The sequence below is a fragment of the Gymnoscopelus microlampas genome (genome assembly GCF_963454915.1).
Source record: "Gymnoscopelus microlampas genome assembly, chromosome: 7".
NCBI lineage: Eukaryota > Metazoa > Chordata > Actinopteri > Myctophiformes > Myctophidae > Gymnoscopelus > Gymnoscopelus microlampas.
The window spans coordinates 54,092,807-54,117,993 of NC_139944.1; the positions used below are offsets into that span (position 1 = coordinate 54,092,807).

The 25,187-nt window shown below is 42.5% G+C and overlaps 1 pseudogene across 1 annotated transcript in view; it reads left to right on the forward strand.

Annotated features, from left to right (window-relative positions):
* Window positions 1-25,187, forward strand: part of LOC311048653 — a 115,613-nt pseudogene that overhangs the window by 8,754 nt on the left and 81,672 nt on the right. The window contains exon 7 of the transcript in view: window positions 267-338. The product of the transcript in view is annotated as an uncharacterized misc_RNA (transcript). The remainder of the gene's footprint in view (window positions 1-266; window positions 339-25,187) is intronic.

Consider the following 25,187-nt stretch of genomic DNA (forward strand, 5'->3'; position numbering starts at 1 on the left):
TCCGGTTCCCTGGTCACATGTCTGGTCTCAACCAATAGCGTTTTGAGTTCCGGCGTGGCCAACTGTATATATTAAAGATGGGAGGATACACGTTCCTGAACTATCGGCTTCATCTTCGGTCTGTAGAAAGCAGGGGGGTGGCTTTGTCCATTCATTTTTTTACAGTCTATGGTTTGTACGTGTGAAGCAGAGAGCGCGAGATCCACATTTGCTATATATCATCACTTGGTGTCAAAAACACGTTTCCTACTGCCTTTCCTTCTCAGCTAAGAGCCGTGATGACCATGGCCAGACAGTGAACCATGATACTCAGTCATTGGAGCCACCCAACGCCACAGGTAAATAAATACTCATGTTTTCTCATTCACGCTGCCGATCCGACTGATATGTCCATATATGAAGACCTCTGTATCCGTCAGTCCTTGTCCCTTTTATGCCCATATATGGAGATCCCTGATGTCATCTAGCCTGGTAAACCCTCCCTCCGGAAATCTCATTTCCATTTGATTCCAGGAGTGAGTCTGGCCTGATCGCCCATTCTGCAATATTGGCTGTGGGCTGGAGTTGGGCGGGAGTAATACCGTTGACTGACAACCCCTTCAGCCAATGATCGTTGTTCCCCCCCAGCCAATCAGCAGACCTCCAGACTAATGTGACGCAACGGGACTTTTGAGACGGCCATGCCCAAAATAGGTTGCCTTATTTGGATACATGCGTGGCACTGCCCGCCCCTAACGGTTCTCTAATTTTTTATTTTTAAATAGGCTCTGTCATGATTAATTGACCACATATATGAAGTTAAACAACTAAATTATAGCCAAACGATATCTTACAAGTAAATTCCGTGCCTCAAAAAATAAGTTTGAGAGCGTTTTAAAACCAAAAGTAAAAAGTGTAACTGGCCACAGAAACAATGGCGGATCGTTCCATTTTTGTCGGCTGCACTCGGTCCCATTCGGGCTCACTCGTACTCGCCACTTGATTGGCCAACTGTCGCTGTCAATCACAGAACGACGAGTGACGACGCTGATTGGCTCGGTTAGTTGGTAATTCCACTAGAAACCCCCACAATGGGCGATCAGGCCAGACTCACTCCTTGAATCAAATGGAAATGAGATTTCCGGAGGGAGGGTTTACCAGGCTAGATGTCATCAGTATGTGCCCATATATGTGCATGCCCCCTTTTGTGCCCATATATGGAGCTGACTGATTTGTTTGCGCCTGATGCAACATGACGACACATTGTTAGACAACACACTCCATATTTGGGCGTAGCTGCATTGGGAACTCCTTATATGGTTATGGCTGAGTCCTGGTGACATGAGCGTGACGTCAGAGGGAACAAAGACGTGTCCCTCATCGGTTCAATAAGGCCAGGGACGACACGTCTTTTAGTTTCTAAATAAGGGAGGATTCCGTATTTCAAGGGACGGTTGGCAACCCTACATGTATCCTCTCATTGTACAGGACAGCATGTGGCCATTGTTAGTTCAACACACATAGACCACCGAAGTCCTGACGTCACTCGTTCATCCCCAGGTTCGTAAAGTAATTTCGCTATGGAGAATAACATTGGGTCATCATAGAATCGTCTCCTATAAGAATTGTGGTCCAAAAATAAACAAACTGTCTCGGCATAATTGTCAGGGAGGAGGTTCTGTATCGTTTATGATAGTCAGTCACTTATATTTGATACAGTCTGTTTCTGGCGAAAATGTAACTAATTTGGCGGAAGTAACATTATCGTTTTCTCACCGTCAGTTGATGCTTCATATCCATGAGAGTCAAACCGCCGGGGTCATTTGTTTATTTTTGGAACACAGTTCTTATTTGACGCGATATTAAAGACATCTATGGGATTCAGAATGGGAGTGGAAAACCGCGAACCAGGTAGACAAACCAAGGATGTGTAAATTACGTCAGACTTCGGTGGTCTATTATGTGCATTTTGGTTGTTTCGCACAGTCACAGATACTTATAAGGTTGCGTTTGTGTGTGTGTGTGTGTGTGTGTGTGCGCAACTCGGCAGCCCTGAGTCAAGACCTGAGCTCTGCTGCCCCCTGGAGGACTGCTGCCTGCATGCCTCCCACCTTCATCCTTGAGAATGGCAACTACAGTGACACTGAGACAGACTGTGAGTAACACACACACACACACAAAAACAGACGTTTTACCGTGCGACAATTCCAAGTTTGGTCAAGAATTTATTAAAGTGACGTTGTGTGATTCAATCTGTTTCTGCCCTGAGGAGTCTGTGTGTCTAGTGGATTGCAAGGGAGTAGCTTAAAGCTGTACTTAGACTGCTGGCTCTGTGATCTCGCAAATTACAGACGCCCACAGTCTCCCAAGAACCTGTGTGTAGGGCTTTCACCAACTAGTCAACTAGTATAACCACTAGACGACCTTGTTGGTACTAGTCAAATAGTTGGGGGATTTGTTTTGGGATTTTTTAAAATATTTTTTTGTTTAATTTTTATGCAGTCCTACAAGGTAGCAAGCTAATTTCAACCCTAGTCACACCTAAACAGTTGTCTTTTTAAAATTACAAACATTATAAACGGAACCTAATAGTGTAATGCCGAGAGTTAATTAACCCATTAAGACCTGGAACGTATCTGCGTCACTTTAGATTTCTTTGGCTATTCAAAAATAGCAGATCTACAAGCTCATTCTTTATTTATTTTATTTTAAAAAATCTAAATATTTTGTAGAATCGGAACCTCCGGTCTTAATGGGTTAAATACAATTGTATTAACTCTCGTCCGCCGCACATTGCAGCGGTCCGGTGTGTAGTGGGCCGTGGTGAAGTTGGTGGGTTCAGGTTGGATAAGGAGCCAGTGTTTCGTTATAGGGTTAGAGTCTTTTTCCGGGACTCATCAGAATCTAGTTGTATAAAAAATGTAACATTATAGCGAACACAGCAGAAGGTGAGGGCGGCCCCAGCTAAACAACAGGCCGCCCAACGTTCTTCTATATGGAAGCATTTCACTGAAGATGTCGACAACAAGACGGTGGAGTGCTTGTGTAACGAGGCTAGCGAGTAGCCTAGCCCTGAAACATGACTGTCGGAGCTTCAACCTGGTTGTGACACTACATAAACGTTCAGATTTCAAATATAAAGTGCTTACCCCATGGCCACGGATGTTACAATTCGGGCGGGTATAAGTACCCGTATCTCCTGTATTGTTCAAAATTATGTTTCAGATTAAACTTTTTGTTTACTTGGTCTGCTCTTTTTTCCCTCTATACCTATACGTCTTTGCCTAAAATAGCCGTTCAATAAAAAGCATTTTAATCCGATCGGTGGGCATTTTCTCGTACAATTTATCAATAGTGCAATACAACTCCCAACCGATAGCGTGGCGTAGTTGAAAGAATATGGAGAAAATGGCCACCGACAGGATTAAAATGCTTTTTATTGAATGGAAGATACGGGTACTTTGACCCGCCCGATTGTAACATCCGTGGCCATGGGGTCAGCACTTTATATTTGAAATCTGAATGTTTATGTAGATGTACCGGACCTACCGGTTGTAAATGGAAAAAAAAGTGCTAAAACCAGGTTGAAGTTCCGCCACGACGCTCGTGACGGACGAGCGTCGTGTGATCCACACATTTTGACAAGTGTTGCTTGACAAAAATGTTAAAAGACAATACAATAATCATTATAAAACAAACTAATTAGTAGAAGTTTGTACATTCTGATGCTGACAGTGCCTCCTCTCTCCTCCTTGTAGATCCCACACCATTCATGAGGAGTCAGACAGGAAAGAACGGCTTTTGTTGTACAGAGTCTGGCAAAGTCTCTGGTTCCGATGCTAATCTGAAAGAACGCATGAGCGTTCATGCAAAGGAAAGACCATTCTTGTGTCTGGTTTGTACCAAAGGCTTCAATGAAGTTTCATCTCTGAACAGACACATGAGGATTCACACAGGGGAAAGGCCATTTGCTTGTTCAGTTTGTAACAAAAGCTTTGGCCATGCCCATCATCTGAAAACACACATGAGGATTCACACAGGGGACAAACCCTTTGCTTGTTCAGTTTGTGGGAAAAGCTTTAGTGTAACTCAATCTCTGAAAAAACACATGAGCATTCATACAAAGGAAAGACCATTCTTGTGTCTGGTTTGTACCAAAGGCTTCAATGAAGTTTCATCCCTGAACAGACACATGAGGATTCACACAGGGGAAAAGCCATTTGCTTGCTCTGTTTGCAACAAAAGCTTTGGCCATGCCCATCATCTGAAAACACACATGAGCATTCATACGGGGGAAAAGCCCTCTGCTTGTTCAGTTTGAAACAAAAGCTTTGACCCATTAAGACCTGGAACGCATCTGTGTCATTTTTTGATTTGAGCTAAAAAAGCATTATTTTACACTTTGGCTATTCAAAAATAGCAGATATACAAGCTCATAGCGCTTGTAGATCATAGATCTGCATCGTAGAAAATTGTGAAAATGGGTGCAAATCTTTGAATATATATTATTTGAAAGCGAACATTTTTAACAAATTATTTTGAGATGGGGGTCGGCGGCCAAATACATATCATTTTGGGGGTCCTTGACATGAAAAAGTTTGAGCACCACTAATATAAAAACATATGTTTTTCAGAAAATTGCTAGGATTTAGAAGACATTTTGTGGGATCGGCTTCAGGTCTTAATGGGCCATGCTCATCATCTGAAAACACATGAGGACTCATACGGGGGAAAGTTTATCCTCCAGATTGTGAAAAAACCTTAAATCGAAAATGTTACCTGAAGATGCACATGATGGACACATACATAATAAAGAGCTTTAGTTGCAGCTTGTCTGACAAATGTTTTGGTCAACGTTAGGGCATTAACACACCGCTGTTAATCGTGATTATTAGAATTTATTTTATTATCTGTGTGTGTGCGAGCGCACACACACACACACTATCTTGTGGTCTCTGTAACAGGACTCATGGTATCATAACAAAAGTATTATTTTTATCACCTGGGACACACATTTGTCTCAAATATGCTTCAGAATGCCGGTATTGTTGCAAAGGCCAAACCATATTGACCATAGACATAAAGGTAGACGCCTCCTTCGGCGCTGAGGCATTGGTATCATAGATATAGAAACCTAGATACCTCATTGGCCTCTACAGTTCATTGGAGTGACGTGCTTGGTATGGTGGCCACCATATTTCCGGGGGGGACGGGCACTGGCCAATCACAGCGAGTTGACTACTGGCCAATCACAGTGCGTCTTTTCCAGGACTTGTCAGAATCTAGTTGTCCCGCCCCACCTTCCTCTGATTGGCCTACCGAACGCCCCCTTCTGTGACGCACACGGAAGTTTACAGCTGGCCCCCACAAGCATAGAGGAAGCGGAAGTGCGTCCGAGATACACACGCTTCAGAGCCAGAGGAGGCGTCTACCTTTATATGTCTATGATTGGTATCACCATTTTAGAGTAGGAAAGCTTCCGCGTGTGTCACAGAAGGGGGCGTTCGGTAGGCCAATCAGAGGCAGATTGGGGCGGGTCTTTTCGTAAGAGGCAGCCGCGCAGCAAAAGTCAGTTAGACGCGCTGTGATTGGCCAGTAGTCACTTTGAGTGTCAGCTTGCCTACTCTAAAATGGCGGCCGCGATACCTGTTGCTCCAACGAACTGCAGAGGCCAATGAGGTATCTAGGTTTCTATATCTATGATATTGACCATATTCACACGGTGGCCATTTTGGAATTGAAAGTGCCACCCCGTTGCCGTGTCAACCGGGGTGGCACTTCATTAACTTAACTCATTCACTGCCATATTTATTTCTGGCTGTGTTTGCCCACTGCCACCAATTTCGTTTTTTTTTTTTAACTTCCAACAGGTCACAAAAAAATTATAGTCATTATGATAGCAAGTCCAATCGTTTGTAAACAGACAGGCTGTCTGTGCACGTCCTTCTCCTGCAGCCCAGCGTATACACGCCATTTATCGTCAAAATTGGACGTTCACTTACTTTCGCTCGCCACAGAAAATGTACGTCCCTTATGATCGCGTGTCCAACTGTTTGTAGACACACAGGGTTGGTGTGTGAGTGGCCCAGAGAACAAATATTCAATCCGCGACATTCCATTCTCCAGAAGTAGAAGTTAACACATTGACCGCCAGGCCTGTAGCCTACGGGCCGATAAATCCAACCGTAAAGCGTCGATCCCGTAGCCTAAGGGCTGTGGTGCTTTTTCCTTAAAAAAAAAAAAAAAAAAACGTTTTTCAATTTCGATACGGCACATTTCATTGTAACACCACCGGAAACAGAATTATTCGGGATCCGGTTTTGCCGATCCCGTCAGCCCTCGTTCTAATGACGAAACTGAAACCCCATTTTCTCCTTGTAGTTTTTTCTCCTCGGTGATCACTGTTTAACATAAACCGTTCTAACTACAACATGGATGCCCCGTTTGACATGTGGTTTTCACTCGTCGAACCAGGCAGATCTCCCCGATGTTTACAAACAGTGCACAGCTCAATCTTGAGGATTTTAACAAGGTCTATGGCAACGTGAAAAAAACAACAATAAAACGTTGGCACTGGTGAGTACATTATGAGATTAACCTCTGGCGGTCAATGTGTTAAACAGCACGTCTGACGGAGCAACGGCGGAGGAAAAACAAAGCCGAGAAAATAGCGTTTCGGAGGGAGAGTTAAACGGGGAGCAGACAGAAACGGAAAAATGTCCGTATCCGGGTGTGTTACAATGAAATGTATCACTATGAGAGATGACGAACGGTGAGATCTTTATGAAATCAATGTTTTTCAATTTCAGTGACATATTTGGTAATTGGAAAAAAAATGTTTTTTTTACGTCAGCGGTTGTGAATGAGTTAATAGCAATATGGCCGCCGTGTGAATACGGTCTATACTTATACTAGGCTGCCTTGCCAGCAGGCAATGTGCAGAGGGCCTTTGATCTGTTAATGTTTCCTTTTCTTTTCCAGCCTTCAGCACTGCTTTTTTCCCCACTTCTTTGTCTTTTCCTTATTTTTCACAGAGCCTGTCTTTTTTGCTTTTTGTTGATGACAATGATGTATTATTGAGTTCATTTTTTATGCTATGTTGATTAATTAAATACGTAGGACCACAATGGTAACAGCCCAGGACTTTTTTTTGTGTGTTATCCTTTTAGCATTGATGTCTTTCTGTATCACGTGCTGTTAACATTTCTCACTAATAAAGTATTCAATCAAATCAATCATGTTATCCTTATATGGTATGGCTGTTAGTGGTTGAACTTCCTCCCTTTTGAGTGGAGATGCGGGACAGAGGTATGTGTTCGCCGTGGATCTTTAATGCCTAAAGCCTGTGTTGGAAAAAGTACTCAAATGTTTTACTTAAGTAAAAGTATCAATACTGCATTGTAGAAGTACTCTGTTACAAGTAAAAGTCTGGTGTTAAAAATGTACTTGAGTAAAAGTGCAAAAATATTGGTATCAAAATGTACTTAATGTACTTAAAGTACCAAAATTAAAAGTACTGAACTGTTTGAAAATGGCAGATCTACAAGCTCACAACGCGTCGCGATGCGACGCGTTGGGAGCTTGTAGATAGGCTATTTTCAAATAGCCTAGGTATAAAATAGGGCTAAAGAGGTTAATGTGTTTTATAATATAATAATATATATCTGCAAAGTAACTAGTAACTAACGTTTTCAAATAATTGTAGCGTACAGTTAATTGTAAAGTACAATATTTGCCCCTGAGATGTAGTGGAGCAAAAGTATTGAAAATGAAAAATACTCCAGTAAAAATTGCTCAAAAGTTTACTTAAGTACAGAACTTGAGTAAAGTTACTTAGTTACTTTACACCACTGCCTTTGAGTGGAGATGCGGTAGAAAGGTATGTGTTTGTCCTGGATCTTTAAAGCCTAAAGTGAATATTGAACATTATGGGTTTGAACGTTTGGTTGATGAAATGCTTTTTATTGCAGTTTGTGTTGCTGTGAGTCCATTCGTGTCGTGGGCACAATGATAGAGATAAGACAATATGAATTAAAAGCATAATAGCCATAAATAACCAACTAAGTACAAAAGCATTCAAAGTTGTTCCAGGGCAAGTTTATTTGTATAGACCAAGGCAACGAGGCAATTTCAAACGCTTTACCCCAGTGGTTCTCACACTTTCATGTGAAGGACCCCCAAATGAATATGTATTTGGACCCCCATCAGAAAACAGTTTGTGCCAGGGACCCCCAAAATATTGTATGTTCCTACTTAAACACTTTAATATGCTTGAACTGTTCCTACCTAATCTGCTGTATATAGAAGATACTAGTTGGTTACATAAGTAGCCTAATGTGGCAGCTACTGACAAATGCTTTACGTGTATAATAATATAATATAATACAATGTAATATAAAGATAAAGTATATATAATATACCAAGCTCATGTGTGTATGTGTAGCCTACATACAATGATGTTCTCTTTCCTTTTGCTCTTTTTAGCAGTCTCTCTCTTTCTCCCTAGCACAACCTCGCACGCACGCACGCACACACACACTATACGGGGGAGGGAGACCACACACACACCCCCCCCCCCCCCACACCCCCACCCCCACCCCCCCCCACACACACACCACCCCCCCCCCCCCCCCCCCCCCCCCCCCACACACACACACACACACACACACACACACACACACACACACACACACACACACACACACACACACACACACACACTATACGGGGGAGGGAGACACACACACACACACACACACACACACACACACACACAGGGGACATGGCTGCACATTCCTGCTGGGCAGTAACTCACTCTCTCCCTCCCTGTGTCCCTCCCTGTGTCTCTCTTTGTGTGTGTGTGTGTGTGTGTGTGTGTGTGTGTGTGTCTCTCTCTCTCTCTCTCTCTCTCTCTCTCTCTCTCTCTCTCTCTCTCTCTCTCTCTCTCGAAAAGATTGGAGAAAGATCAGAGACTGTTTTCTTTTCATTCTTATTTCTTTTGTGAGATCCAGGGTTATTGATAAAACATTCAGGGCTGTATAGTCCCGCTCATCCAGGCCTGACGACACAACAGCCATCCTGAGGTTTTCCATCTGAAGAACAGAATGCAGACCGCCATGTTGAAACCAGTCATCAAGTTACACAGAATAGGTATGTACTGATTTAGCTACAGTTTACAGTAATCATTTAGTATAGTAGATATATATGTACTGTTTAACTATATTAACCCGTTAAGACCTGAGGCAGATTCAAAAAATGTCTTCTAAAAACAGTTTTCTTAAAAAAGAATATTTTGCTAAATCATTGGTGCTCAAACAGGCCCGGATCTAGCCCAATTTTTGCCCTATAGGCAAGACATAAAACCTGCCAACCTCAGACCGTCAGATAAAAGGAGATTTGTCTTCTTCTTTTTTCTAGGGGAGTAGATATAATTTCCAGTATTCTGGTGGACTTTGGGAGTTTGATACTTTTATCAGGCTTTACTTACATAGGATCCATTAAAAAACTAAAAGTAGGCCTATTCATTGTCTCTCGCCATGCCGAACGGCATGGCGAGAGAGTATGTTTTGCACCCTGTCCGTCGGTCCGTGTGTGTGTGTGTGTGTGTGTCCGTCCGTGTGTCCTGTCCGTCCGTTAGCAGCTAATCTCCGGCACCGTTGGCGTGGTTGCTGCGAAACTGTGCACACACACTCCCTGGATGCCAATTCAGAACCTCTGTCTCAAATCTTTCACATGGGCCTGTTATAGCGCCACCAAGAGGCCGATTTGTGCAAAACCGATTTGTATATTACTCCTATAGATTTTATCCAAACGTCATGCAAATCGCTACACAGTATCTCTGTAGTCATGTGATCAACATGGAACTGTCCGATTTCCCATATTCCATCCTCATTGGCTAAGGTTGGCTTCCAAAGTTTGCAGGATTGGTCCGTTTTGAACAAAATGCCTCAAATCAAAAACGCAGCTTGGGATTTCTCTGAAATTTCACACACACATTCCCATTAGCTCAAGGAAGAAATGCCACCCTTTTCACATTGGCCTGTTATTGCGCCACGAGCAGGTCTAATTTAGCAAAACACATTATTGAAACAAAATGCCTCAAATCATGAATGCAGTGTCCGATTGCCGTGAACGACCTAAGAACAAATGGCACCCTTTTCACATTGGCCTATTATAGCGTCATCAGGAGGCCACAATAACCTACCTGACCTGGCGGAGACCTGTGCTCCGAGGAGCACTTTTTCTTGTTTGATGACTGAAGCAATAGCCATGTTGTTTAATAATAACCACTAATTACATTATAATTGCATTCAATTATTATGTATCACTTATCAATTAGCACTATCACTAGATACATGGAGTGTAAAACAATATATAAATAAAAGACTCGGCCACAATATTGTCATGGGCTAAATAAATAAGCATGTTGTTCAAAATAGGGTTCTTTATTGTTTATTGACAGCAAAAAGACATTTGACTCTTTCTGAGAATGTGTTCTTTCTCTGTAAATAGCCTAAACATATAGCTCTGCCTCTCTGAGAAATATAGAACATAAACAAAATAAGCTGTCTCTGATCATGTATTCTTAAACAATCTACAAATGGAATTATCAAAAGGCCTAGCGTTGGGTCCTTAAACACCAGGATCGTTTATTTTGTGTAGCGATTATTTCGCATCAATTTAAACTATGTTTTTGTCAGCATAGAACTTAAAACATGAATCGGTCTAATAAAGCCATGCAGCAGGTCTAATTATTTTATAAACAATTATTTTTCACCACGAATGAAAATATCAACCTGCATGAATGAGGCAAACCGAATTAAATGCCAATGCATTTTTGGACTGTTTATTTTCAGCTTGTGTGCGTGCGTGCGTGCATGTGTGTGTCGCTCTCTTTCACTCTCTCCCTCTCTCGTGCACATGACATACATAGGCCTATATTCCTTTACATCTTAACAACCCTGATATTAACCAATAGTAATATATAACCTTAACCTATATTGCAGGTAGGCTATACATGCATCTATACCATATTGATGTACTTTATCATGACTGACTGTGTTGAAAAAGAATGGAATCCACAGTTCCCGGATTTAATCTATTTCGACGAGCTTCGAGCACGCGACCAGCTGAGCTGAAAATGCGTTGTGACGCATTGTGAGCTTGCAGATCGGCTATTTTCAAATGGCCGAAATGTATGTAGGGCTGCCTGAAGTGATTGTGTGTTTTGTAATAATAATCAAAATCTTCAAAGTAGCTAGTAACTCAAGTTTTCAAATAATTGTAGTGGAAAAGTAAAAGTACTTCAAATTGAAAATACTCAAGTAAAGTACAAATACCTAAACATTTTACTTAAGTACAGTAGGCTACTTAAGTAGATGTACTTAGTTACTTTACACCACTGCATATGGGTATTGGGTATGAAGCATCAACTGACGGTGAGAATTCGCTAATGTTACCGCTGCCGAATTAATGACATTTTCGCCAGAAACAGACCGTATCAAATATGAGTGACTGACTATCGTAAACGATACAGAGCCACCTCCCTGACAATAGCGCCTGTTTATTTTTGGACCACAATTCTTATATAGGGGTCGGGCAAAAGGCATGGCCAAGCTTAGGCTGACGTAGTTCCAGTGGCCATCTTGGGTGGGCTCCATAACAACAGCTCGTTTCAACAACATTGACAGTTACTCACAATGTGTCCTGAACTACAACAAATGTATTGGTAAAGGACAGAAGATGGACCGGGCAATGCGTGACAGAGAGATACCATACAGAGAGAAGCTGAACACGGACGCAAAGGCACGCTACCTGGAAAAAACGTCATTACCCCAGATGTAATGAGTCAGAGTCACAATCATTCATTTCAGGCTGGTTTACCTGAAAAGAACAAAGTTTTGTTGCTTAGTTGTGTAACCGAAATAAAATATAGTCATCTTGAGTACTGATTATTTATATATTATCATTAATATTATTAGCGAAGTATTATTATTATCATTATAATGTTCATTCATTAATCACTGAGCTAGTGAATGGAACGGGACCTCAGTTGCCAGATTTTGCGAGAGAAATAAGCAACCAGGTCTATGAAAACAAGCCCAAAAGAAGTGGCTTAGTCAATCGGCTACTCGAAAATAGCCGATCTACAAGCTTGCGTGAACTTGTACATAGGCTATTTTTTTTTAAAAACTCTTTTTTTAAAACATTCTAACAACACAAATGCTCCCTGACACAAAACATTTTCATGAAACTATTTGAGAACCACTGGTTTAAATCTATTTATATTTTTTTGGGAGCAAGCCTAAATAAGCAAGTACACTTTATAAATAAGCCACAAAAAACGACTCGACTGCACTTCCCTCTACACCGGCTTAGAGCAGTCATCTCTCAGGCGCCTACAGCTGGTCCAAAATGCTGCGGCTCGCCTTCTTACTGGCACAAAAAGACGTGAGCACATCAGTCCCGTCCTGTCCTCACTTCACTGGCTCCCTGTCAATTTTAGAATTAATTTTAAGGTCCTTTTATTTTTACATTACATTACATTACAGTCATTTAGCAGACGCTTTTATCCAAAGCGACTTACAAAAGTGCATTCAACATAGGTAGGGAACAAAACTACTAATCACCAGAGGTCTTAAGTGAATTTCCTGTAAAAACAGGCAACCAAGAGTATACCTAGTGCTAAGGTAAAAGTGCAATATATCAGCTACCTACTTTCTTAAACACATGAGATAAATTAGCCAAATCAAATGAGCACGAGCTAATACAAAAGTTTAACGACTAAGCAAGATCCAATACAACAATACAACAATAGTTCCTACAACTAGTTAACAACAAGTAGGCCAGGCAAAGAGGAAGGGTAGTGTTTCCTGAAGAGGTGGGTTTTCAGCCTGCGGCAAAAGATGGGCAGTGACTCTGCTGTCCTGACATCAGTGGGAAGTTCATTCCACCACTGTGGGGCCAGAACAGAAAAAAGTCGTGACCGTGTCGATCGACCAGAAGGACCGTTGAGTGGCGGGGGAGTCAGTCGCCCCGAGGTGGCAGACCGGAGTGGTCGGGCAGGGTTGTGGGCATTGACCAATACCCGGAGGTAAGAGGGAGCTGTTCCTTTCACTGCCCTATAGGCTAGCACCAGGGTTTTAAACTGAATGCGAGCCGCTACGGGGAGCCAGTGCAGGGAACGGAGAAGGATAGTTGTGTGAGAGAACTTGGGGCGGTTGAACACCAGACGAGCCGCAGCTTTCTGGACAAGCTCCAGAGGTCTGATGGCAGATGCCGGAGCACCAGCCAGGACGGAGTTGCAGTAGTCCAGGCGGGAGATGACAAGGGCCTGGATGAGCACCTGGGCTGTCTTCTCCGTGAGGAAGGGGCGAATCCTCCTGATGTTGTAGAGGAGGAATCTGCAGGACCGTGTCACTGATGCGATGTTAGCCGAGAACGACAGTTGATCGTCCAGGGTCACACCCAGATTCTTCGCAGTCCGAGTTGATGTCACCACAGCGTTCTCAATGGTGATGGCCATGTCGGGGAGGACAGCCCTTCCCCGGGATGAACATCAGCTCGGTCTTGTCCAGGTTGAGCTTCAGGTGGTTCGTCGACATCCACTCCGAGCCTTGGGGAACCCCAGTAGTGAGCCTGTGTGGTTCTGACACAGACCCTCCCAGCATCACCTGGTAGGAGCGACCCGTCAGGTAGGATGCAAACAGGGAGAGTGCAGAGCCTGAGACACCCATCCCCTCGAGGGTGGAGAGGAGGATCTGATGGTTCACTGTGTCGAACGCTGCAGACAGGTCCAGGAGTATCAGGACAGAGGAGAGAGAGTTCGCTCTAGCGGCATGGAGTGACTCCGCCACTGCCAGGAGGGCAGTCTCTGTCGAGTGACCCACTTTGAACCCAGACTGGTTGGAGTCCAGGAGGTTGTTCTGGTGGAGATACGAGGACAGTTGTTTGAACACAGCACGTTCGAGAGTTTTAGATAGGAAGGATAGAAGGGAAACCGGTCTGTAGTTCTTGACTTCAGAGGGGTCAAGTGTCGGTTTCTTGAAGAGGGGGGTGACTCTGGCAGTCTTGAAAGTAGAGGGAAAGTAACCAGATGTCAGAGAGGTGTTAATAAGGTGGGTTAAGAAGGGAAGAAGTTCAGGTGCAGTGGACTGCAGCAGAGGGGATGGGACAGGGTCCAGAGAGCATGAGGTGGGGCGGCTAGAGGTAACAAAGAGAAGGACCTCGTTAGGGGAAAGGGGAGAAAAGTGGGATAGAGAGGTGGAGGGGGGGGGGAGAGGAGTAGATGAAGCTAGAGAGGGGAGGGTGGAAGACGGACGGGTGTGGGTAGTGCGCAGGGCACCAGCCGGGGGAGGAGGGAATGAGGATCGGATATCGTTCACCTTCTTGTCAAAGAAGTTGGCGAAATCGTCAGGGGCGAGGGACGAGGAGGGAGGAGGGGGGGGGTGGTTGCAGGAGAGAGGAGAAAGTTTCAAAGAGTTTTTTAGGGTTGGAAGCAGAAGCCTGAATTTTAGTGCAGAAGAAAGCAGCTTTAGCAGCTGATAGAGAGGAGGAAAAGGTAGAAAAGAGAGATTGGAAGGTAAGAAGGTCCTCCGGGAGATTGCCATTTCTCCATTTACGCTCAGCTGCTCTTAGGCTCCGTCTCTCAGTACGCACTGGGTCCGACAACCAGGGGGCAGGTGGAGTTTACAGCAGGGGTCTTCAACAGGGGGTCCGGGACCCCTAGGGGGTCCTCAGAGTTACTACAGGGGGTCCGCCAAATCTTTATGTGATATGATTTTTCTTTTTACCATAACCACTCGAAACCTAGCATCCCTTTTCCTCGGAGAACTTTAGCCAAAAATAGCAGATCTACAAGCTCACAACGCCTCGCGCTGCGAGGCGTTGTGAGCTTGTAGATCGGCTATTTTTGGCAAAGAGGTATAGGTGTAGAGGGAAAAAAGAGCAGACCAAGTAAACAAAAAAAGTATAATTTACTTGAGCACCTGCCCCTCAAAATGTCTGTGCACGCCACTGGTCATGCTTGTTTGAGCAGAAGTAGAGAGCCTATAGGTGTTTGGGAATAAAGCTAAATTAGAGCAACAGATAGATGGAAGATAATGTACACAGTCTACACTTGCTGCTTGCTGGACAACATAGGACTAGTACAGAGTGATATGGCAGCGGGTCAATCTGGTCACTGATCATGACGGCGAAAGTGGGCGGAGTTAACCGCGTCTCGACCCTGTTACGTCGCTATGCCCGACCCCTATAAGGCGATTCTAGGATGACCCAATGTTATTTTCCATAGAGAAAAACTTCTGTGACCCAGGGAATGAGTGAGTGATGTCAGGATTTAGGTACTCTATGTTGCCCAAATAATCCAAAAACAGTTGAAAAATCCAACCACAAATCCAAGCGAGACACCTTCACACTTGAGGAAGTTGAAAAAGTTTGAGCACCACTTATATAGCAGGTTTTTCCATAGGTTTTTCAGAAAAACTGCTAGGATTTAGAATGCATTTGTAGAAACGTCCTCAGGCCTACAGATGTGCCATTTGAAAACTTCAAATGTCCTGCCATCGCCAAGACAGTAAACTTTCAGGGGATTCCCAGGGCAATAAGAGGGACAAAGAAGGGCATTTAAAATGCTGAATTATTTTGATGATCACTGCTTTTATGATGCTAATTAATTTGAGCAACTGGTCAAGGACCTCTTCAAATCACCTTTCGCCTCATAATGAGTCTGACACCTTCTTCAACACACATTCTTTTGTTCTCATGTATATGGATGTCTGTTGAAGGGAAAAACGGGGGTGTGTAGTGACAACTTCTTTTCAGGGGCAAAACAGTGAATTTTTAAGGGCAGAACAGGGTGGGAAAATGCATTTTCAGGGCACTTTCAGGGAAAGAACAGTAACATGTGAAGTTTTGAAGTGGCACATCTGTAAATGGGTTATTGGAATTCTGAAGTCTGAAAACTGCTGATGGTCATTTTGAATAACAGAACAATCATGTGACACTTATATTCTGGTATGAGTAAAATTATTAACAATTCATTTTTTTTGCTTAATTAGACATAAACGGATAGGACACAACCTTTTGTTCAAACATCTCATCCCTGGTCTTAATGTAAAGGCTGACTGATTTTTTGCTTTCTATCTCAGATACCTGTCCTAACCTGTCCTCAGTTAAACCAAGCTGCTGCTGTGACCAGTGTGGAAAGAAATTCACTTCAGTTTCTAAACTCAAGAGACACCAACGAATGCACACTGGAGAGAAGCCTTACTGTTGTGACCAGTGTGGGAGAGGCTTCACTCAAAGGCCTCACCTTGAGAGCCACAAGAAAATTCACACTGGAGAGAAGCCTTACTGCTGTGACCAATGTGGGAGAGGCTTCGCTGCAATGTCTAGCCTGGTGACACACAAGAGAATTCACACTGGAGAGAAACCTTACTGTTGTGACCAGTGTGGGAGAGGCTTCACTCAAAGGTCTCACCTTGAGAGCCACAAGACAATTCACACTGGAGAGAAGCCTTACTGCTGTGACCAATGTGGGAGAGGCTTCAATCAAATGGGGACCCTTGTGATACACAAGAGAATTCACACTGGAGAGAAGCCATACTGCTGTGACCAGTGTGGGAGAGGCTTCACTCTAAGGTCTAGCCTTGAGGAACACAAGAGAATTCACACTGGAGAGAAGCCTTACTGTTGTGACCAATGTGGGAGAGGCTTCACTCAAAGGTCTCACCTTGAGAGCCACAAGAAAATTCACACTGGAGAGAAGCCTTACTGTTGTGACCAATGTGGGAGAGGCTTCGCTGCAATGTCTAGCCTGGTGACGCACAAGAGAATTCACACTGGAGAGAAGCCTTACTGCTGTGACCAGTGTAGGAGAGGCTTCACTACAATGTCAAGCCTGGTGACGCACAAGAGAATTCACACTGGAGAGAAGCCTTACTGCTGTGACCAATGTGGGAGCAGCTTCAGTGTAATCTCTAGACTAGTGACGCACAAGAGAATTCACACTGGAGAGAAGCCTTACTGTTGTGACCAATGTGGGAGAGGCTTCACTCAAAGGACTCACCTTGAGACACACAAGAAAATTCACACTGGAGAGAAGCCCTACTGTTGTGACCAATGTGGGAAGTGTTTCGCTCGGTATGGAACATTAAAAACACATAAGCAAAGCCATGCTGAAGAGAGAAGCCTTTCTGCTGTGAACCATCCAGGACCATCTGGAGAGAGAAGCCTTCCTGCTGTGACCCATCCAGGACCATCTCTATCTAACAGGGGGAACCTGAAGACCACCAGGACCTCAGTAAGTTTAATTCTCTGTTTCTTTCTCTCAGGTCCAGGCTGCAAACGGTTCCACTATTAGACCAGGGATGGGTATCAGTAATGTGAAAATTAAATCCAAGGGAGTGTGTATTTCACACACCGGATCCTGAGCAATACACCTTCCAAGTGCGAAGTCGATCGTATTAGTGGTTTCCAGTATATAGTAGTTTAAGTGTACATGTGCACTCACGCACGCACGCACGCACGCACGCACGCACGCACGCACACTCACAGATGGAGGGGAGCAGAACAGAGGGCATATACTATGTATCAAGTTTGTTTATTTGGATCCCCATTAGCTACTACATTAGCAGCAGCTACTCTTCCTGGGGTCCACAAAGAATTACACACAGAAAATAAATTATATTGCATTACATAACATAAAAACATTTTACATGACAATATCAAAAAACAGTTAAACACTTAAAATACAACCAAAATGGTAAAAAATAATAGTCAATCTCGATTATTTGGTGTAGTAGCCTAAATGAATGTTCTTAATGATACCTCAACAACCATAGTTACAAATTCAGGTTTACAAATACAGTTGTACTATGTAAAAACATTAAACGTAAAAGTTGTGGGTCCTTGGCACGAAAAGGTTTGAGAACTACTGATTTTCTAGGCCTCAGGTCAGTTCACCTAAAAAATTGCTTAATTTCTATCAATTACACACGTCATGAAGCCTTGAATTTATGGAGATTATTTTTTTTTTTGTCGCATCCCTTAGCCAATAATTTGATGACCGGGTGGCTGCTCAGAGTCTCCTACCGGATAGGCTCCGCCAGTCATCGCTGGTCATCAAATTATTGTCTTAGGAATGCGACAAAAACAAAACAATCTCCCTGAATTCAAGGGTTCATGGGTGTGTAATTGATAGCGAATAAGTCATTATTTTGGGTGAACTACTCCTTTAATGGTTTACTTTGACATCAACCTAATGAATGTCAACATGTTCCTCTCTCTCACAGGCTCCGCTGAGCAGCTCTGAATCGTCTGATGAGTGATGTCCAACCGGCAGGAGGATGAAGCTGTGTGTCTGATGTGTCAACAGGAGGATGAAGCTGTGTGTCTGATGTGTCAACAGGAGGATGAAGCTGTGTGTCTGATGTGTCAACAGGAGGATGAAGCTGTGTGTCTGATGTGTCAACAGGAGGATGAAGCTGTGTGTCTGATGCGTCAACAGGAGGATGAAGCTGTGTGTCTGATGCGTCAACAGGAGGATGAAGCTGTGTGTCTGATGTGTCAACCGTCCCTTATTTGTAAACCATAAAAGACTTAATAATAATAGTAATAATAATAGCTCAGATTTATATAGTGCTTTAAAGAAAAGGAAGGAACCAACTTTATTAAGAAAAGAAAAAAAATAGAAATGCTAGATAAAAATGATAAAAGTTTAAGCATGGGTTAGGGAGACATAACTAGACCTCAACTGAGAAAAGCTATCCTGAAGGGGTGGGTTTTGAGTGAGTTTTTGAAGGAGAGGAGGGAGGGGGCATTTGTTAAATGGTTGGGGAGTGCATTCCAGAGGGAGGGGGCAGCAACAGAGAAAGCCCCATCGCCGCAGGTACGGTCCTTTACTTATTGTCTCCGCCAGGCCGAAAGGCATGGCCGAGACTATGTTTTGCAAAAAGTATCAAAAAGTAAAAGTATCAATACTGCAATGTATACTCTGTTACAAGTAAAAGTCCGGAATTCAAACTTGTACTTGAGTAAACGTACAACAAAAGTATTGGTATCAAAATAGTACTTAAAGTACCAAAAGTCATTATGCAGAATGTCCCATTTCACGTTTTCAAATGTATGAAAATAGTTTGAAAATAGCAGATCTGCAAGCTCAGAATGCGACATTGCGACGCATTGTAAGCTTGTAGATCGGCTATTTTCAAATGGCCGAAATTTATATAGGACTGAAGTGGTTAATGTATGTTTTGTAATAATTATCCAAATCTACAAAGTAACTAGTAACTAAAGTTGTCAATTAATTGTAGTGGAGTAAAAGTACAATATTTGCCTCTGAGATGTAGTGGAGTAGAAGTAAAAGTACTGAAAATTGGAAATATTCCATTAAAGTAAAAAATACCTCAAAAAAAATTGTACTTGGTAAATCTGACCTGAGTTGCCTCTGTCTGTATACATTTTGTTCTATATATCTACACCAAATCCCTTTGCCAAAAATAGCCGATATACAAGCTCATGACGTGACGCGTTGTGAGCCTGTAGATTGGCTATTTTTGGCTAATGTTAGCCCCCCAAATAATAGATGCTAGGGTTCAAGTGGTTAATATGGTTAATCAACAGTGCGGCATTCGAGTGCGGTGACCCTGAGCAGACCGCCGACCATATAATCACCATCTGCCCCTTATATAGACCACCCTCGGAAGCCAGCCTCTTTGACCTAGGACCAGAGATGCGGGCATGGCTACACGACACCGAGTTGGACCTCTGACGTTACACGAAAGAGAAGAGAAGTGGTTAATATGATATATGAACTGTACATACACACAGTTAGATTTGATCTTTTGACTGGAAGTCCCTTGTTCTTCTTGGAAATAAGTGACGGCCGGCCGAGTGTCTCTTATTGTAATTTCAGGGAGTTGGTATTAACCCTATATGTGATGACGAACTAGCAGGGTCCTCTGGACCAGTGGTGTAAAGTAAATAAGTACATTTACTCAAGTACTGGACTTAAGTACAATTCTGAGGTATTTTTACTCTACTAGAGTACTTCACATTTTCTGTGCTTTTACTTCTACTCCACTACATCTCAGAGGCAAATGTTATACTTTTACTCCACTACAATTATTTGTAGTGGAGTTACTAGTTACTTTGTAGATTTTGATTATTATCACAAAACATACATTAACCACTTCAGCCCTATATACATTTAGGCCATTTGAAAATAGCCGATCTACAAGCTCACAATGCGTCGCATCGACTTGTAGATCGGCTTATTTCAAATGTTTTTTTAATACATTTTATACATTTGAAAACTTCGACATTGGGACAAAAATGGGACATTCTGCATAATGAGTACTTTTTACTCTTTAAGTCCATTTTGATACCAATACTTTTGTATTTCACCCAAGTCAATTTTGAATTCCGAAATTTTACTTGTAACAGAGTATTTTTACATTGTTGTACTGATACACATTGATACTTTTACTCAAGTAAAAAAAAAATGTTTCCACCGCTGCTCTGGACACCCCGGAGGATCACCTGTGTGATCTGTGTACTTACATTTACCATAGTTACCATAGTTACCATAGTTACCATAGTTTGAGCTTTTAGAGCTGCTGAGTTTGTTGTTGGATAATTAATCTGTGTGAATTAAAGCAGCACTATGTAACTTTTGTTTTTATGAATGAAATGTAATCTGTAATGTAGACTCAGAGTATGGAGTGGTTGTATTTTGTCTCCCTGCTCTTCTATTGAGACATTTAGATCGTGTCAAAGGTCACGTCTCACCTAGACACAGGTTCTGACAGGATTCTGACCTGATGGTCTCAGGATTACATTTATCCCCTGAGCAAGCAGGCCGGCTTGATTTGCTCAAAGGGAAAAATGTCAGCACTTGCGCAGGAAATTGTTCAAAATGTTTATTCATAAAAGAATGCTAATCATTTTTGGTCTGCTTCCATAGTAAGCTTGGTGTGACTTGTAACTAGTTCTACGATAAATTAGTAGATAATGATATAATCAATCATCTTAGCTTTTTCTCTCCTTTTGTGCCTTTTATTATCAATTCCTTTTGTGAAAGATGTTTTAACAGTGTTCTTAAATCATGTAATGCACATTCAGCACATCAAACGTCATTATCGTCGCTGTCGGGCAGAAACCTCAAAAATATCAAAGTTTTGTGTTTCTTTTTTAATAATAACCAATTTGGCGGAAGTAACATTAGCGTTTTCTCACCGTCAGTTGATGCTTCATATCCATAAGAGTCAAATCGCCGGGATCATTTGTTTATTTTTGGAACACAGTTATTTTTTGACGCGATATTAAACACGTCTATGGGGATTCAGAATACTTTTTCAGTCATACTTTGGTGCTCTCATTGTCTCCGCTATACAGTGGTGTAAAGTAACTAAGTACATTTACTCAAGTACTGTACTTAAGTAGAATTTTGAGGTACTTTAATTTTACTGGAGTATTGTCGTCTGTTTGTATACAGTATACAGTAACACGCCTATTGCCTGTATTGTATCGAACGTTGTTCCTACTTTAAATAAAATTCCTGGGAGCTCATATACAGTGTGCAGACTTTCCTTCCTCTCCTCAATGTAAATTTCCCCTAAATTAATTCATTATAATTACGTTAAATGGGCTGTAAACAGGAAATACCCTGTTTGGGCATTTCCTGCTGAGAGCAGTTTTTCTGGGAGGGACTAAACAGCTCACCTGATGACACACTCAGGTGAGTCAGAGATTCAATGATGTCATCAGAATCCCCAAGGTAGGTTTACCAGTCTTCTGATGCTATACCCCAGAGTGCATCGCGATATTCTGGCTAAAATTATTATTTCACTGCCTTCAGTGGAACTCAAATTCTAAATGACTTCAGTGGAATTCAAATGGATCCATAGATTGGTGGCAGGAGTCCTGGACTAGCTGACAAAGCGGTAGAAAGGTATGTGTTTGTCCTGGATCTTTAAAGCCTAAAGTGAATATTGAACATTATGGGTTTGAACGTTTGGTTGATGAAAAGATTTTTATTGCAGTTTGTGTTGCTGTGAGTCCATTCGTGCCGTGGGCACAATAATAGAGATAAGACAATATGAATTAAAAGCATAATAGCCATGAATAACCAACTAAGGACAAGAGCATTCAAAGGTGTTCCAGGGCAAGTTTATTTGTATAGCGCAAGGCAACGAGGCAATTCAAATGCTTTACCCCAGTGGTTCTCACACTTTTTCATGTGAAGGACCCCCAAATGAATATGTATTTGGACCCCCATCAGAAAATAGTTTGTGCCAGGGACCCCCAAATCTTGTATGTTCCTACTTAAACACTTTAATATGTTTGAACTGTTCCTACCTAATCTGCTGTATATAGAAGATACTAGTTGGTTACATAAGTAGCCTAATGTGGCAGCTACTGACAAATGCTTTACGTGTATAATAATATAATATAATACAATGTAATATAAAGATAAAGTAAACCGCTCACAAAATGTAAGGAAACTTGAATTTGGGCCATTATATCTCCCCTTTACTAATACCAATCAGTAAAGTGTTATATATCATTTTTATCGGTGATTAGTCACCTTTACAACGAGGTACAGCTTGTAAGCATCGGGCATTCATGGAATGAGCAACACAGGCAAACGTGTGGGTAGCGCCGAGCAAAGATGTGCCAAAATCACTCAATATGCTTTTGCTGGTAATCGCTCTTGTTTTGAGCGACCTGCCAGCACACACCTGCTGAGAGGTGGGTTCTGCAACTTTGCCTTCTGCAACATGGGTTCTGCAACTTTGTTGAGTGTGTGTATGCTCCAAGCAGCAACACTGCCCCCATAGAAAGATGCCACTTTGTCCCTTCAGGATAAGGCCCGTGCAATAGGGCAAGTGAAGCTGGTGTTCCGTTACGCAGATTACGCATTATTTGATGTCAGCCCTGGTACCATTTGCAGGCAGGTGTGTGCCAGTCACAGGTGGTCTGACACCTGAGCATGGGCCCTGCAACTTTGACATCTGTCTTTGGTACCGTTGTGCAAATCTTGCCTGTAAATATATGGTTCCTCAGTGAAGCAAGGGGTCTTGGGTTGTTGTCTTCCTTGTTGACTTCACCAGTCTCACAGAACTTAGTCCTAAGTGTGTAAATGGTACCAGGGCTAACACCAAATAATGCTGTCACTCTGCATAACGGAACACCAGCTTCACTTGCCCTGTTACACGGGCCTTATCCTGACAAAAGTGGCATCTTTCCATGGGGGCAGTGTTGCTGCTTGGAGCATACACAAACTCAACAAAGTTGCAGAACCCATGTTCAGGTGCCAGTCGCTCACCTGTGAGGCAGTCACACACACATGAAGCCCATTGAATGTCATGAATGTCACGACATTGAATGTCAGCAGAAAAGTCTAACAGGCCATTTTGGCACATTTTTGCTCGGCGCTACCCACACGTTTGCCTGTGTTGCTCATTCCATGAATGCCCGATGCTTACAAGCTGTACCTCGTTGTAAAGGTGACTAATCACCGATAAAAATAATATATAACACTTTACTGATTGGTATTAGTAAAGGGGAGATATAATGGCTCAAATTCAAGTTTCCTTACATTTTGTGAGCAGTTTTATATATAATATACCAAGCTCATGTGTGCATGTGTAGCCTACATACAATGATGTTCTCTTTTCTTTTGCTCTTCCATTGAACACCCCCCCCCCCACACACACACACACACACACACACACACACACACACACACACACACACACACACACACACACACACACACACACACACACAATATATATACGTGGGAGAGAGATATGGACAAGGCCGCACATTCCTGCCGGGTGGTAACTCCCTCTCTCTCTCTCCCTCTCTCTCTCTCTCTCTCTCTCTCTCTCTCTCTCTCTCTCTCTCTCTCTCTCTCTCTCTCTCTCTCTCTCTCTCTCTCTCTCTCTCTCTCTCTCTGTATAGTCCCGCTCATCCAGGCCTGACGACACAACAGCCATCCTGAGGTTTTCCATCTGAAGAACAGAATGCAGACCGTCATGTTGAAACCAGTCATCAAGTTACACAGAATAGGTATGTACTGATTTAGCTACAGTTTACAGTAATCATTTAGTACTGTAGATATGTACTGTTTAACTATATTAACCCGTTAAGACCTGAGGCCCATTCTAAAAATGTCTTCTAAATCCTAACAGTTTTCTGAAAAAAATGATGTTGCTAAATCAGTGGTGCTCAAACAGGCCCAGATCTAGGCCAATTTGCAGCCTATAGGCAAGACTCATACTAACCCTAACCCTAACCCTAACCTGCCAACCTCAGACCCTCAGATATAAGGAGATTTTTCTTCTTTCTTTCTTGTTTGTTTTTTGTTCTAGGGGAGTTGTGTGGGAGGGGGGGGGGGGGGGGGGGGTGCATTTTTAACAGAGTAGACATAATTTCCAGTATTCTGGTGGATTTGGGGAGTTTGATACTTTTATCAGGCTTCACTTACATAGGATCCATTAAAAAGCTAAACGTAGGCCTATTCATTTGATGACTGAAGCAATAGTCATGTTTTTTAATAATAACCACTAATTATATTTTTGCATTTAATTATAATGTATCACTTAGATACATGGAGTGTGAGGAAGAAGTTGTATGGCTGCTTATATCTAACCTTTATATTTTACCATCCCTTATAATACTTCTACAATACATTATGATATGTGACAGCTTGTAAGAGCCTAGATGTCTCCACTAGGCCTAATAGCTATTGTTTTGGTACAGCCTATCTTGTTATGGTTCAGTTTGTCCTTCAGGCAGCTACAGTATAACTATGATCTCTGCCTTGTGCTCGGGGCAGAACTACCGTACCACTGACATGAGTGTTAATGTACTTCTGACCATGATATCATGTACATAAAGCATAACTACCTAGAATATTGTCTCCACTCCTGTGTGCCTTATTGATTGCTGATTGATCCAGAATTCCACGACAAGTGTATGTGTACACTGTGGGACAGGAGTTTATCCAGACATAATATAGATAAAGCGACAGTAAAAGAGTAACATTCCCAATCTCTCAGAAAGAGAGTTTTTTTGGGTGTGTGTGTGCCAGAGAGCGAGCGATAGAGCGAGAGAGAGAGAGACCACTCACACCTTCCAACAAAAAAAATAATCAAATATTGCCATGGTGATTTGCATATCAAAAACCCAAGGCACTA